The 13,401-nt window shown below is 38.7% G+C and overlaps 1 pseudogene; it reads right to left on the bottom strand.

Moving 5' to 3' along the window:
• Window positions 1-1,230: 1,230 nt before the first annotated feature.
• Window positions 1,231-9,054, bottom strand: LOC100020267 (adenylyl cyclase-associated protein 1-like; annotated as a pseudogene).
• Window positions 9,055-13,401: the final 4,347 nt, after the last annotated feature.

The following is a 13,401-nucleotide window of genomic DNA, read 5'->3' as shown; positions in this document are numbered from 1 at the left end:
ATGAACATTGTACACAATAAAGGCAATATTGAAAGATAAATATCTATGAAAACTTGGCCACTCTTAGCAATACAATGATCAGGGACAATCATGAAGGACTTATGACAGGGAATGCTATTCAACTCCAGAGGAAGAATTGTTGTAGTTTTCTTCCACATCCACAACCACATTATGGTTTTATTTTGGGGTTTTGATTATGAATGAGTTTGCTCTTACAACAATGACCAATATGGAATTATGTTTTGCATGACCAAAAAAAAAAGGAAAAAAAAGAAATGCTTGAGGGATAGGGGAGCAGCTGGATGGCTTGGTGGATTTAGAGTCAGGCCTAGAAAAAGAGGTCCTGGCTTCAATTCTAACCAAAGGCACTTCCTAGATGAGTCACCCTGTATAAGACATTTAATCCTATTGCCTAACTTTTACTATTCTTCTGCCTTGAGACCAATATGCAGTATTTAAGAAGGCATCTAAGATGGAAGGTAAAGGTTTTAAAAAAATAAATACTTGGAAATTTTATATTTCATTAAATTTCCATTTTTTTACCCTTATAGGATTATATTTGGATTTGTTGGGTAGATTATTCTTGGTTATTTTCCTAGCTCTTGCAGAGAAGTGGGCCCAACTTTCACCTGGCTGCTGTATGGTGGATTTCTTATGGCAACTGGTAGAAGGGGATCTCTTGCCTTGGCACAGACAGAACTAAAGTAAGTATAATAAAAAGATATGCAAGCAGGAAAAGAACTCATTTTGGAATCCTGTGTATCTAGGCATCAGCCTTTGGTCCAGGGCAACCACATCACCAGGGCCCAGGGGTGACACTTGATGCCAGTGAATTAGTTTGGTTAGAATATCTAGCTGGGGTTGCACATCAGCTTCCACTAGCTTCCTGAAAAGCATTAAGAAAAGGATTAGCCCTTGTAGGAATTATCTGGTCCATTCATCCTAGGAGGACCCTCCCCCAGGCTGAAACCAAACTGGTCTGAAGTTCACCAAGGTAGGTTTGCTTGTATGGTTCAAGCTGACAGAAAAGATGTACCTTTCTGTAGATCACATTTCTGCCCCACCTCACATGTCAGCCTTCATATCTCAGTGAAGGCAGATAGCTGTATTTCTCCATGGAAAGAGAATCTTATAAGATAAAAATGGTAGAAGAAATCCAGAAGAGTATCATGAATGCAAGTATTTCCTGGTTTGAGGGAGGAAAGGGAGCAGGACCCAGTGGCACTCTCCTTACTCAGCAATTTTGGTCAATGTGGTAGCCAACTTCTGCCCATTCCACAATATGTTGAACTGCTCAGAGCCAAGGCACTTGTTAAAATCACTATTTTCTGTGGAAATGAGGACATTCATTTCAGAAGACTTTACATTGACGATCTCACATTCCAGAGAATTGCTCATATGTATGTAGCAGCCATTTGTCTTAATGATGAAAATAGTTGACACTTTACACATCACCTAAACTTTGATGTCTTTGCCATTTTTGATCTCCAACATCCTCATGATGTCATCAAGCACCAGGCCAAATTTCTTTTTTTTTTTTTTATGACCACATTTTACTTTATTTTTTTTTAAATATATTTTATTTGATCATTTTCAAGCATTATTCGTTAAAGACATAGATCATTTTCTTTTCCTCCCCCCCACCCCCCATAGCCGACGCGTAAGTCCACTGGGCATTAGATGTTTTCTTGATTTGAACCCATTGCTTTGTTGATAGTATTTGCATTAGAGTGTTCATTTAAAGTCTATCCTCTGTCATGTCCCCTCAACCTCTGTATTCAGGCAGTTGCTTTTTCTCGGTGTTTCCACTCCCATAGTTTATCCTTTGCTTATGAATGGTGTTTTTTTTTCTCCTGGATCCCTGAAAGTTGTTCAGGGACATTACACCGCCCCTAATGGAGAAGTCCATTACGTTCGATTATACCACAGTGTATTAGTCTCTGTGTACAATGTTCTCCTGGTTCTGCTCCTCTCGCTCTGCATCACTTCCTGGAGGTTGTTCCAGTCTCCATGGAACTTCTCCACTTTATTATTCCTTTGAGCACAATAGTATTCCATCACCAACATATACCACAGTTTGTTCAGCCATTCCCCAATTGATGGGCATCCCCTCGTTTTCCAGTTTTGGGCCACCACAAAGAGCGCAGCCATGAATATTTTTGTACAAGTCTTTGTGTCCATTATCTCTTTGGGGTACAGACCCAGCAGTGCTATGGCTGGGTCAAAGGGTAGATATTCTTTTGTCGCCCTTTGGGCATAGTTCCAAATTGCCCTCCAGAATGGTTGGATCAGTTCACAACTCCACCAGCAATGAATTAATGTCCCTACTTTGCCACATCCCCTCCAGCATTCATTACTTTCCTTTGCTGTTATGTTAGCCAATCTGCTAGGTGTGAGGTGATACCTCAGAGTTGTTTTGATTTGCATCTCTCTGATTATAAGAGATGTAGAACACTTCTTCATGTGCTTGTCAATAGTTTTGATTTCTTTATCTGAGAACTGCCTATCCATTTCCCTTGCCCATTTATCAATTGGAGAATGGCTTGATTTTTTGTACAATTGATTTAGCTCATTATAAATATGAGTAATTAAACCTTTGTCAGAGGTTTCTATGAAGATTTTTTCCCAATTTGTTGTTTCCCTTCTGATTTTAGTTATATTGGTTTTGTTTGTACAAAAGCTTTTTAGTTTGATGTAGTCAAAATTATTTATTTTACATTTTGTGATTCTTTCTATATCTTGCTTGGTTTTAAAGCCTTTCCCCTCCCAAAGGTCTGACATGTATACTATTCTGTGTTTACCCAATTTACTTATGGTTTCCTTCTTTATGTTTAAGTCACTCACCCATTTTGAATTTATCTTGGGGTAGGGTGTGAGGTGTTGATCTATTCCTAGTCTCTCCCACACTGTCTTCCAATTTTCCCAGCAGTTTTTATCGAATAGTGGATTTTTGTCCCAAAAGCTGGGATCTTTGGGTTTATCGTATACTGTCTTGCTGAGGTCGTTTTCCCCCAGTCTATTCCACTGATCTTCCTTTCTGTTTCTTAGCCAGTACCAAATTGTTTTGATGACTGCTGCTTTGTAATATATTTTGAGGTCTGGGACTGCAAGGCCCCCATCATATGTGTTTTTTTTCATTATTTCCCTGGATATCCTTGATCTTTTGTTCTTCCAAATGAACTTTGTTATGGTTTTTTCTAAATCAGTGAAGAAGTATTTTGGTAGTTCAATGGGTATGGCACTAAATAGATAAATAAGTTTGGGTAGGATGGTAATTTTTATTATATTGGCTCGTCCTATCCATGAGCAGTTAATGTTTTTCCAATTGTTCATGTCTAGTTTTAGTTGTGTGGCGAGTGTTTTGTAGTTGTGTTCATATAGTTCCTGTGTTTGTCTTGGGAGATAGATTCCTAGGTATTTTATTTTGTCTAAGGTGATTTTGAATGGGATTTCTCTTTCTAGTTCTTGCTGCTGAGCTGTGTTGGAGATATATAGAAAAGCTGATGATTTATGTGGGTTTATTTTGTATCCTGCAACTTTGCTAAAGTTGTTGATTATTTCAATTAGCTTTTTGGTTGAATCTCTAGGATTCTTTAAGTAGACCATCATGTCATCCGCAAAGAGTGATAACTTGGTCTCCTCCTTGCCTATTCTGATGCCTTCAATTTCTTTATCTTCTCTAATTGCTACTGCTAGTGTTTCTAGTACAATGTCAAATAGTAGAGGTGATAATGGGCATCCTTGTTTCACTCCTGATCTTATTGGGAATGCATCTAGTTTATCCCCATTGCAGATGATATTAGCTGTTGGTTTTAGATATATACTGTTTATTATTTTTAGGAATGACCCTTCTATTCCTATGCTTTCTAGTGTTTTTAATAGGAATGGGTGTTGTATTTTATCAAAGGCTTTTTCTGCATCTATTGAGATAATCATGTGGTTCTTGCTAGTTTGCTTGTTGATGTGGTCAATTATGTGGATGGTTTTCCTAATGTTGAACCAGCCCTGCATCCCTGGTATGAATCCTACTTGATCATGGTGAATGATCCTTCTGATCACTTGCTGGAGTCTTTTTGCTAGTATCCTATTTAAAATTTTTGCATCTATATTCATTAGGGAGATTGGTCTATAGTTTTCTTTCTCTGTTTTTGACCTGCCTGGTTTTGGAATCAGTACCATGTTTGTGTCGTAAAAGGAGTTTGGTAGAACTCCCTCTTTGCTTATTATGTCAAATAGTTTGTATAGTATTGGGGTTAACTGTTCTCTGAATGTTTGATAGAATTCACAGGTGAATCCATCAGGCCCTGGGGATTTTTTCTTAGGAAGTTCTTTGATGGCTTGATGGATTTCAATTTCTGATATGGGATTATTTAAGAATTCTATTTCCTCTTCTGTTAGTCCAGGCAGTTTGTATTTTTGTATATATTCATCCATTTCTCCTAAATTGGTGTATTTATTGCCATATAATTGGGCAAAGTAATTTCTAATGATTGCCTTAATTTCCTCCTCATTGGAGGTGCTGTCCCCCTTTTCATCTTTAATGCTGTGAATTTGCTTTTCTTCCTTCCTTTTTTTAATTAGATTGACCAGTACTTTGTCTATTTTGTTTGTTTTTTCAAAGTACCAGCTTCTTGTCTTATTTATTAAATCAATAGTTCTATCACTTTCGATTTTATTAATTTCTCCCTTAATTTTTAGGATTTCTAATTTGGTTTTCTGCTGGGGGGTTTTAATTTGATCGCTTTCGAGTTTTTTCAATTGCATTTCCAATTGATTGATCTCTGCTCTCCCTTGTTTGTTAATATGAGCTTTCAGGGATATGAATTTGCCTCTGATTACCGCTTTGGCTGCATCCCAAAAGGTTTGAAAGGATGTTTCGCCATTGTCATTTTCCTTGATGAAATTATTAATTGTTTCTATGATTTCTTCTTTAGCTAAACGGTTTTGGAGTATCATATTGTTTAATTTCCAATTGGTTTTAGATTTGGTTTTCCATGTACCATTACTAATCATTATTTTTATTGCCTTGTGATCTGAGAAGGCTGCATTCATTATTTCTGCTTTTTTGCATTTGTGTGCTATGTTTCTGTGACCTAATGTATGGTCAATTTTTGTGAATGTGCCATGTGGTGCTGAGAAGAAGGTGTATTCCTTTTTATCCCTATTTATTTTTCTCCATATGTCTATTAATTCTAATTTTTCTAAGATTTCATTCACTTCTTTTACCTCTTTCTTATTTATTTTTTGATTTGATTTATCTAGATTTGATAATGGTTGGTTTAAGTCTCCCACTAGTATGGTTTTATTGTCTATTTCTTCCTTCAATTCTCCTAGTTTCTCCATTAGAAATTTGGGTGCTATATTATTTGGTGCATACATGTTGATTAATGATATTTCCTCATTGTCTAGAGTCCCTTTTAACAAAATATAATTACCTTCCCTATCCCTTTTGATCAGGTCTATTTTTGCATTGGCTTTATCGGATATCATGATTACCACTCCTGCCTTCTTTCTATCAGTTGAGGCCCAGAAGGTCTTACTCCATCCTTTAATTCTGACCTTGTGGGTGTCAACCCGCCTCATGTGTGTTTCTTGAAGACAACATATGGTAGGGTTTTGGATTCTAATCCATTCTGCTATTCGTCTACGTTTTATGGGTGAGTTCATCCCATTCACGTTCAAAGTTATGATTGTCATTTGTGGACTCCCTGGCATTTTGATAGCCTTCCCTAATTCTAACCTTTTCTTCTTCGGCTCTACCTTTTAGTCCAGTGATTTACTTTGAATCAGTCCCCCTTGTCCCCTCCCTTGATGTTTCCCTTTTTAGTCCCTCCCTTTTTGTTCCCTCCCCCTCCCCCCTCTCTTTCCCTCCCTTTTTGTTCTCCCTCTCCCCCTCCCCCCTTTGGTTTTCCCTTCTCCTTACCCTTGTTGGGTAAGATAGAATTCAAGATCCCAATGGATCTGGATGTTTTTCCCTCTCAGAGATGATTTCCCTGAGATTGAGGTTTAAGTAAACCCCCCCCCTCTTCCTCTCCTTCTTATAGGAGTTTTCTTCCCCTCCCCTTCCCCTGTGAATCTTTGTGTGAGAACCATTATTCTATTTGGTCTTTCTTTACCCCCTATTTATACATTACATTTTCCCCACATATTAGTATACATAGGTTGATATAAATGTAGTCCTTATAGAAGAGAGTTTGAGTAAAAGAAGATAACATTTTTCCCCTTTCCTTAATATTTACCTTTTCAGGTATTCCTTGCTCTTTGATTTTCGGTATCAAACTTTCCACAGAGCTCTGGTCTTTTCTTTGCAAAAAGTTGGAAGTCTTCTATTTTGTTGAATGCCCATACTTTCCCTTGGAAGTATATAGTCAGTTTTGCTGGGTAGCTGATTCTTGGTTGGAGACCCAGCTCTCTTGCCTTTCTGAAGATCATGTTCCATGCCTTACGATCATTCAGCGTAGAACTTGCAAGGTCTTGTGTGACCCTGATTGGCATTCCTTTATATCTAAATTGTCTTTTTCTGGCTTCCTGTAGGATTTTTTCTTTTGTTTGATAGCTTTGGAATTTGGCAATTACATTCCTGGGAGTTGTCTTTTGGGGGTTTAGTGTAGAAGGTGTTCTGTGAGCTCTGTCAGTGGATGTATTGCCCCCTTGTTCTAGAATCTCTGGGCAATTTTCTTTGATTATATCTTGTATCACCATGTCCAGTTTGGTGTTTATTTCTGGCTTTTCTGGGAGTCCAATTATTCTTAAATTTTCTCTTCTCCCCCTGTTTTCCAGATCTATCACCTTGTCGGTGAGATATTTTATGTTCTCTTCTAATTTCTTGGTGTTTTGGCTTTGCTTTATTAGTTCTTGCTTTAAAGCCTGGTTTTCTTTTACAGTTTGGTCAAACTGGTTTTGTAGATGCGTGAATTTCTTTTGCATCATTTCCCACTTTTCCTCCCAGAGGGCTTCCATCTTTTTGGTCCTTTCTGATTCAAATTCTTTATGGGTTTGTGGAGAGTTTCTATTTCCTTTGGAAGATTTTGGAGAATTTTCTTGTATATCTTCTTCTATCTGCTCTGTATTTTGTATTTTGGCTCCATAGAATGTGTCCAGAGTCGCCCCTTTCTTCTTATTTTTCTTGGTATTTTGGGGCTTCTGTGCTTCTGTGGAGTTTGTCATCTCTGAACGTGGAGGATTGGCTTTTCTTGTCTTTGTCTGGTGATCAGAGGCTTTAGTCCTGGGCAGATGTTGGTTCTCTGAGCGTTCCCTGGGTTAAACTGAATATGCCTCCCTGGAACTGGAATGGAAGGGTCGGACCACGAGGCCACACTCTCCCCCTGGCTCGATTTCCGGAAGTTGCCTTCAGAATCCCTGGCCGTGAGGCTGTTTCGTCGGCCTGCGGGGGGATGGGCTGCCGCTTCCCCAAGCTCCGAGAGCACAGACTTTCACTGAGACTTGGATAGCAGGATCCAGCCCGTGAGGCTGTCTTGCCCGCCCTGAGGGTTGCTGTTGTTTTGACCAGCTCTCTGCAGCGGAGGCCCCAGGCAGTAACTTTCACCGGGACCGACCAGCTCTTTGCAGGGGAGGCCCCAGGCAGTAACTTTCACCCGGACTGGGACTTGGGTAGAAGACCCTGAGGGTTGTTGTTCCTCAGACCCTGCTCTCTGAGCCCGGCGCAGCTGCCGCTTCCGGGAGCCTTGGACTCTGCGCTCCTACCCCTGAGGTCCGAGGGATCTCGGGTTCTGGCTTTTAAGGGGAGCCGTACCTTTTGAACCGGGTCCAGGTCCAGGAGGAGGGTTCCCAGGGTCTGTGCTGTTGATCGTTTTGAATTTCGGAGCCTTAGGAGCTTCTAGTTTGAGATCGGTCGGGAAGGGTTTTCCGGAGATCTGAACTTCAGCTTTCTCTAAGCCGCCATCTTAACCGGAAGTCCTTCTCTAAGCCGCCATCTTAACCGGAAGTCCCAAATTTCTTATACTTACATAATGTGATGGAATTGATTTTGCCCTTGATGTGGAGTGTAGAACTCACACATATTTATATGCAAGTCACTTGCTTCAACACTGTGTCATTTATCACTAGGCTGGAAAACATTCTCCTTGTTTTCCACTCTCCATTTTTTGCTCTCTAGTTTCAGAATTGAGGATTCCTTATAGCTGGTTTGGGAGTCAGAAGGCTTGAGGGGTATAGAAAGTCTAGGACTGCTGCACACTGGCTGCTTAAGGCTCGGTTTTCATGAGTCTTTATGTCATCAGAAACATGTTTCAGAGCATGTGCAATGCCCACTCCCTAATTAATCTGATTAACTAAGAGGCAGACTCATCACAGCCAGAGCTAGTGAGGATGGGTGGAGAAGGAGGATAGGTGGTAGAGGAGGAAGGACTGATTTGACTGAAGAACTTGACAAGGTGCCACTCAGTTCTTTTGCTGTGAGCTGAATTTTGCTTCAGTCTAGCCCAGAAGTGTCATATTTCTTAATTTATGCCTGCAACTCAGTCCAGATATCCAGTTAAGGTTCTACCCAATCCACATGATTATTATCCTCATCTTTGGACTACATGAGTAGCCAGGTTGTATAGAACATGGCAGCATCAAACATTTCCTTTACATAAAGGCCAGTCTTTGAAGCTATGGTCAGCACACCAATGGCTGGGATACTCTTGCCAACAACTGAGAGTTGATTGAACAATTTGCTACCTCATTTCTTCTCCCAAAAGATCTGAACCTCCTGGATCTTCTCAGACATGGCTGCCAACAAAATGAAATCTTATTTCTATATGGCTGCCGGCAGTGGGAGGCTGTCTCCAAAAGAGAGTAGTCAATCTTCAGACCTATATGGACCATCTCAGTGTTTCTGAATGACTTCTCCAATTTCTTTGCTGATCTTTGGATATTCTGCTACTGGGACACCAAGCAGAAAATTAAAAACTTCAACACATGGAACTATTCCTTCTTTCACAGAATTGTTTCTACACTCTCCATACATGCCAGGGGAGTGGAAAACAACCTGTACTTGCCCATAGCTTTCTCCAACCTCTCCACCAGATTTTTATATATGCCATAGTTCATCATATCCTCCACATGATCTCAGCTGCTATCTGTGCTCAGCCACCCTTTACTTCTGGCAGGAATCACCCAGAAAGTTCCAGGCAACACACTTTCAGACCTTTCCCTAAGGTGATGCTAGCAACAGTGGCAGTGATACGAAGTACATCTTCCCAGAGCAGAGCTTAGGTACTGACCTAGGTCCCCAGCATCAGTTCAATAATAAATTTCAGATAGTGCAAGAGAATGTTAAATATATAAACTTATAAAAAGCTTGAGAATATAGCATAGTTCTAATACATTGTTGGTGGAATTGTGAATTGACCCAACCATTTTGGAGAGTAATCTGGAATTGTGCCCCAAAGTTATAAAACTGTGTATATACCATTTGATCCACCAGTACCACTAATTGGTCTGTCTGCCAAATTAATCAAGATAAAAAGAAAAGATGCAATATGTTCTAAAATATGCATAACAGCTCTCTTTGTGGTGGCAAAGACCTGGAAATTGAGAAGATGCTCATCATTTGGGGGTCTAAATCAATTGGCTAAATAAGTTGGGCATAATACTGTGATGGAATGCTACTCTGTGTATGAAACAATGAGCAGATTATTTTTAAAAAGCCATCAAAGAACCTAAATGAAATTAAAGAGTAAAATAAGCAGAACCAATAGAAAAATATTACATACAACAACAGAAATATTATTTGAAGAAAAAGTATAAATGTCCACTCCCAGAAAAAGAACTTATATGTAGAAATACACATATACTCACAAAAGAGAGAACAAACACAGTAGATGTGGCATCGTCTAATTTAATATTTACTTTATCAAAATAGACCTGTGATCTTTTAATGTGTTTTATTTAACCTTTTGTATGTGACCCTTTGTAAAATCATAGCCAGGGCTTCTGCTTTGAAGTCTAAGTTACAGTCGAGAGAACCAAGTTAAAATTATTTGCAAAATACTTCCATTTTGAATGGCTTATGAATTTCCTCTCTGTTACCAATCTGGAGAGAGGAGCTACAAAATTGTTAGTGTCTCAGAGTGATTTCTACAATATTTGAGAAGTAAAAAAAAAGTTTTGGTGTAATTTTTGTTTATTGTTAGTTATCAACCAATGAAATAAAACAATTGATTGAAAACTACAAAATAGATGTCACCTCGCTATCTGGAGCTACCTTATACTGGCTTGCAAAAGTTTATTGTTAAAATATTACAAATAAGGGTTTGATTTATTATTTAATTAATTGTTTATACTTAAGAAAATTATGGAGAAATTTTTAATATTACAGATTAAATTTAAAAGTATGTGATGTATATTTTTTAGAGCTGGGTGTTAAACACTGACCAACATACCACTGCTTCCAACACTAAATAATTATAATTAAAAATCTCTTGGCAATACAAGGCAGACAGCCTGTCAGCAGCTACTTTTTTTCCCAGGGTGAATGTTGAAGTTTAATATATATTTCAAAGAATTTCAATATATATTTAAAAGAATTTCAGATTTAGAAGGAAACTCAGATGTCATGTCATGCAATCCAAACAAGAACACGATTCTTTCTACAAAATTAAAACTAATCATTATATTACTTCTGTTTAAAAAGCATGGGGGAAATGGGAATCCATTAGCTTTTAAGTTAATCCATTTGACTTCGTGAGATATCAGGAAGTTTTCTCCTTTTATCAAGGAAAAATCTACCCCTTTTCAGTTTTTAACTGTTGTTTCTAGTTTTTTCTTCTGGCTGAAGAAGAAAAAAAATCTATGTGTTTCAAAAGCCATTCCTCAAGTATTTGAATACCACCATTTTCTTCTTTTATTATATTTCTATCTTTCAGTTTAGTCATGCTTAGTTCCTTCAATTAGTCTTTTACCATCCTCATCAATCAAATGAGCATTTATTATAAAAATATACTATGTGTCAGGTACTCTACTAAGCATTGGGAATACAAAAAATAAAGCACTTCCTACTCTCTGGCAGTTTCCATTCTAACAGGAAAGACAAGTATATATCTTAGAATAAGTATCAAGAAATAAAATCAATCCATAAGAACACATGCCCACTTTATCAGTAGAATACTTGTAAATATTATCATACTTCTTAAGATGTAGTACAATGAACTGAAACTTCTGCTCCAGGTTTAGTTTGGCTAGGGCAGTAGACAGTGGAGACACCTCCCTAATTATTGATATAATGGGTTCCCGTGAATCCAGTGAGAATATTAGAATTTTTGCCACCTTTACACAACTGGCATATTAGTAATAGTCCAGTAATTAAAATTCAGATATATTTTTTAAAAATGCTATTTTGATTATGCCTTACCTTTCTTGATGGTGAAGTTTGCTATTTAAACATCAAGTGTAAATTTTCCCTATTAAATTTGATTTTATTAGGTAAAATTGTGGAACAGAAATAATGGATTTGGTAGCAAAGAACCCACATTGAAATCAAGTTTCTTCTTCTTAAAGGAGTGGATCTAGATCAGAGATGGTAAACCTTTTAGAGGTAGAGTGCTAGTGTCTACTCCTGCCTCACCACCCCAGACTGATTTGTGAAGATGGGATTAACTCTCCCCTCACCCACTTTTAGATTTAATCACCAGAAGCTCATACATCCCACTTATCTTTAAGTATGGAGAAGTCTGTGAACCTCATGTGCTATAATGAGTGATGAATCAGAAACAGCTGACTGCCCCTAGGGCAATCCTAAGCAAAGCTAAAGCTACAATTGGTCCAAGTAAAGTGGAATGGATGGATAGGAAGTGACACAAAGAAGCATCTTTAAAAGCAGTGGCAACTTCCTGTGAAGTCAGTTTTCTTCAGAGTTGGAGTTCAAGTTGGAGGCTGGTGAAGGATATGCTTAGTGGATCTGAGACTCTGAAATTTTGGTGAGACTGTTCTTGAATCTCTCCTTTTGAATTACCATGTGGATAAGTGAAAAGGCTAATGACTTTTCCTGGCTTTTCTGGAGGTACTAGCCTCTGGAGAGGCCCCTTGTCTTGGAGGAGACCTCTTGGCTAGAACCCTTGTTTAATTTACCTCTGGGTTCCTCTTTGCTGGGGCCTCTGAAACCCTTCCGGGTTTGGACAGGGGCTGAGTAATTATCTATTATCTCTCTCATTCACTCTTTCTCCTTTTGTAAATAAACCATCATAAAAAGTCATCTTGACTAGAGTAATATATTTTTGGAGACCACATTTTTATACATTTAGTATAATCATTGAATTTTTAACCCTTACAGAGTACCATACCCCCTTCCCAGAGATCTAGTGCCACTTCTCAACCCCCTACCTTGCCCCTCCCTTACCCAGACAGGGAAGGGAGGAAGCACTCCCATTGAGCTATTGGGCAGAGTGGCAGATGATGAGAGGTACACATGGAGAGGGGGAGGAGAGTGGCTGGAGCATACCACTCCCCTCCAGCTCTGCTTCCCCTCCAGGTGTGTGCTACACTATGCCACACTATGAGCTCTGCTCCCCTCAAACCTAGCTTCTCTCCAACCCTACCACAAGAATCACCTTCACCACAGACTCAACAATCTGCTGTCTATGCCACACACTAATGAGCATATAAGCCCCATCCCCTAGCACCTTACCCCAGACTGGATGGAGAAGAAGCACTCCCATTGATTTGGTTGCTGGACAGAGGGGCAGGTAAAGTGAGGAATTCCCTCAAGTACACAGAGAGTGGGAGGGGAACAGCTCTGCCCAGAGTCCCTCTACCTTTCTAATAATGAACTCTGGCAGGAGACTACAGGTGTTCTCTTTTTGGATCATGGGCCATAAGTTTGCTATCATGGCTCTATATGATATTTAAAGTGTCTTCCAGTCAAAATCTATGATCCTATGATATCAAGTATTTTTTTTTTGTTTATGATTTTTCCTTCAGTTCAAAATAGTCTCTCTTGAGGGATTTGGGTAATTAAACTGGTCCTGGAGTCAAGAAGAAGAGAATTCAAATCTGGCCTCAGATACTTGTTAGCCCTGTGACCTCCAAGCAAATTTAATTAGCTTCTATATCCCTCAGTTTCCTGACTTATAAAAGGAGTATGATAATTGCACCTTACCTCTCAGTGTTGTCAATATCAAATGAGTTAATATTTGTAAATTTCTTTGTAAAATTTAGAGTGATATATGAATGCTAGTTATCATTTGTTAATAATAATTAAATTCTTTTCTGAAAGCTTATCAAGGGATGAAGTTGACTATTAATTCTAGAAAGATATGCCAGTAGAGTGTAAGTTTAAATATAGGCCTCACCAAGGTAGAAAGAATTTGGTTATAGACCCAGAATAAATGTTCACTTATTCCTAAGAACCAGCCTACTTGTGGTTTTGAAAAGGCTTATGATCAAAAAGTTGGTCACCAG

Source organism: Monodelphis domestica, chromosome 7 (assembly GCF_027887165.1).
Source record: "Monodelphis domestica isolate mMonDom1 chromosome 7, mMonDom1.pri, whole genome shotgun sequence".
Taxonomy (NCBI): Eukaryota; Metazoa; Chordata; class Mammalia; order Didelphimorphia; family Didelphidae; genus Monodelphis; species Monodelphis domestica.
Note: the sequence above shows the minus strand (reverse complement) of the source record. Positions and strands in the feature narration are given on the sequence as shown.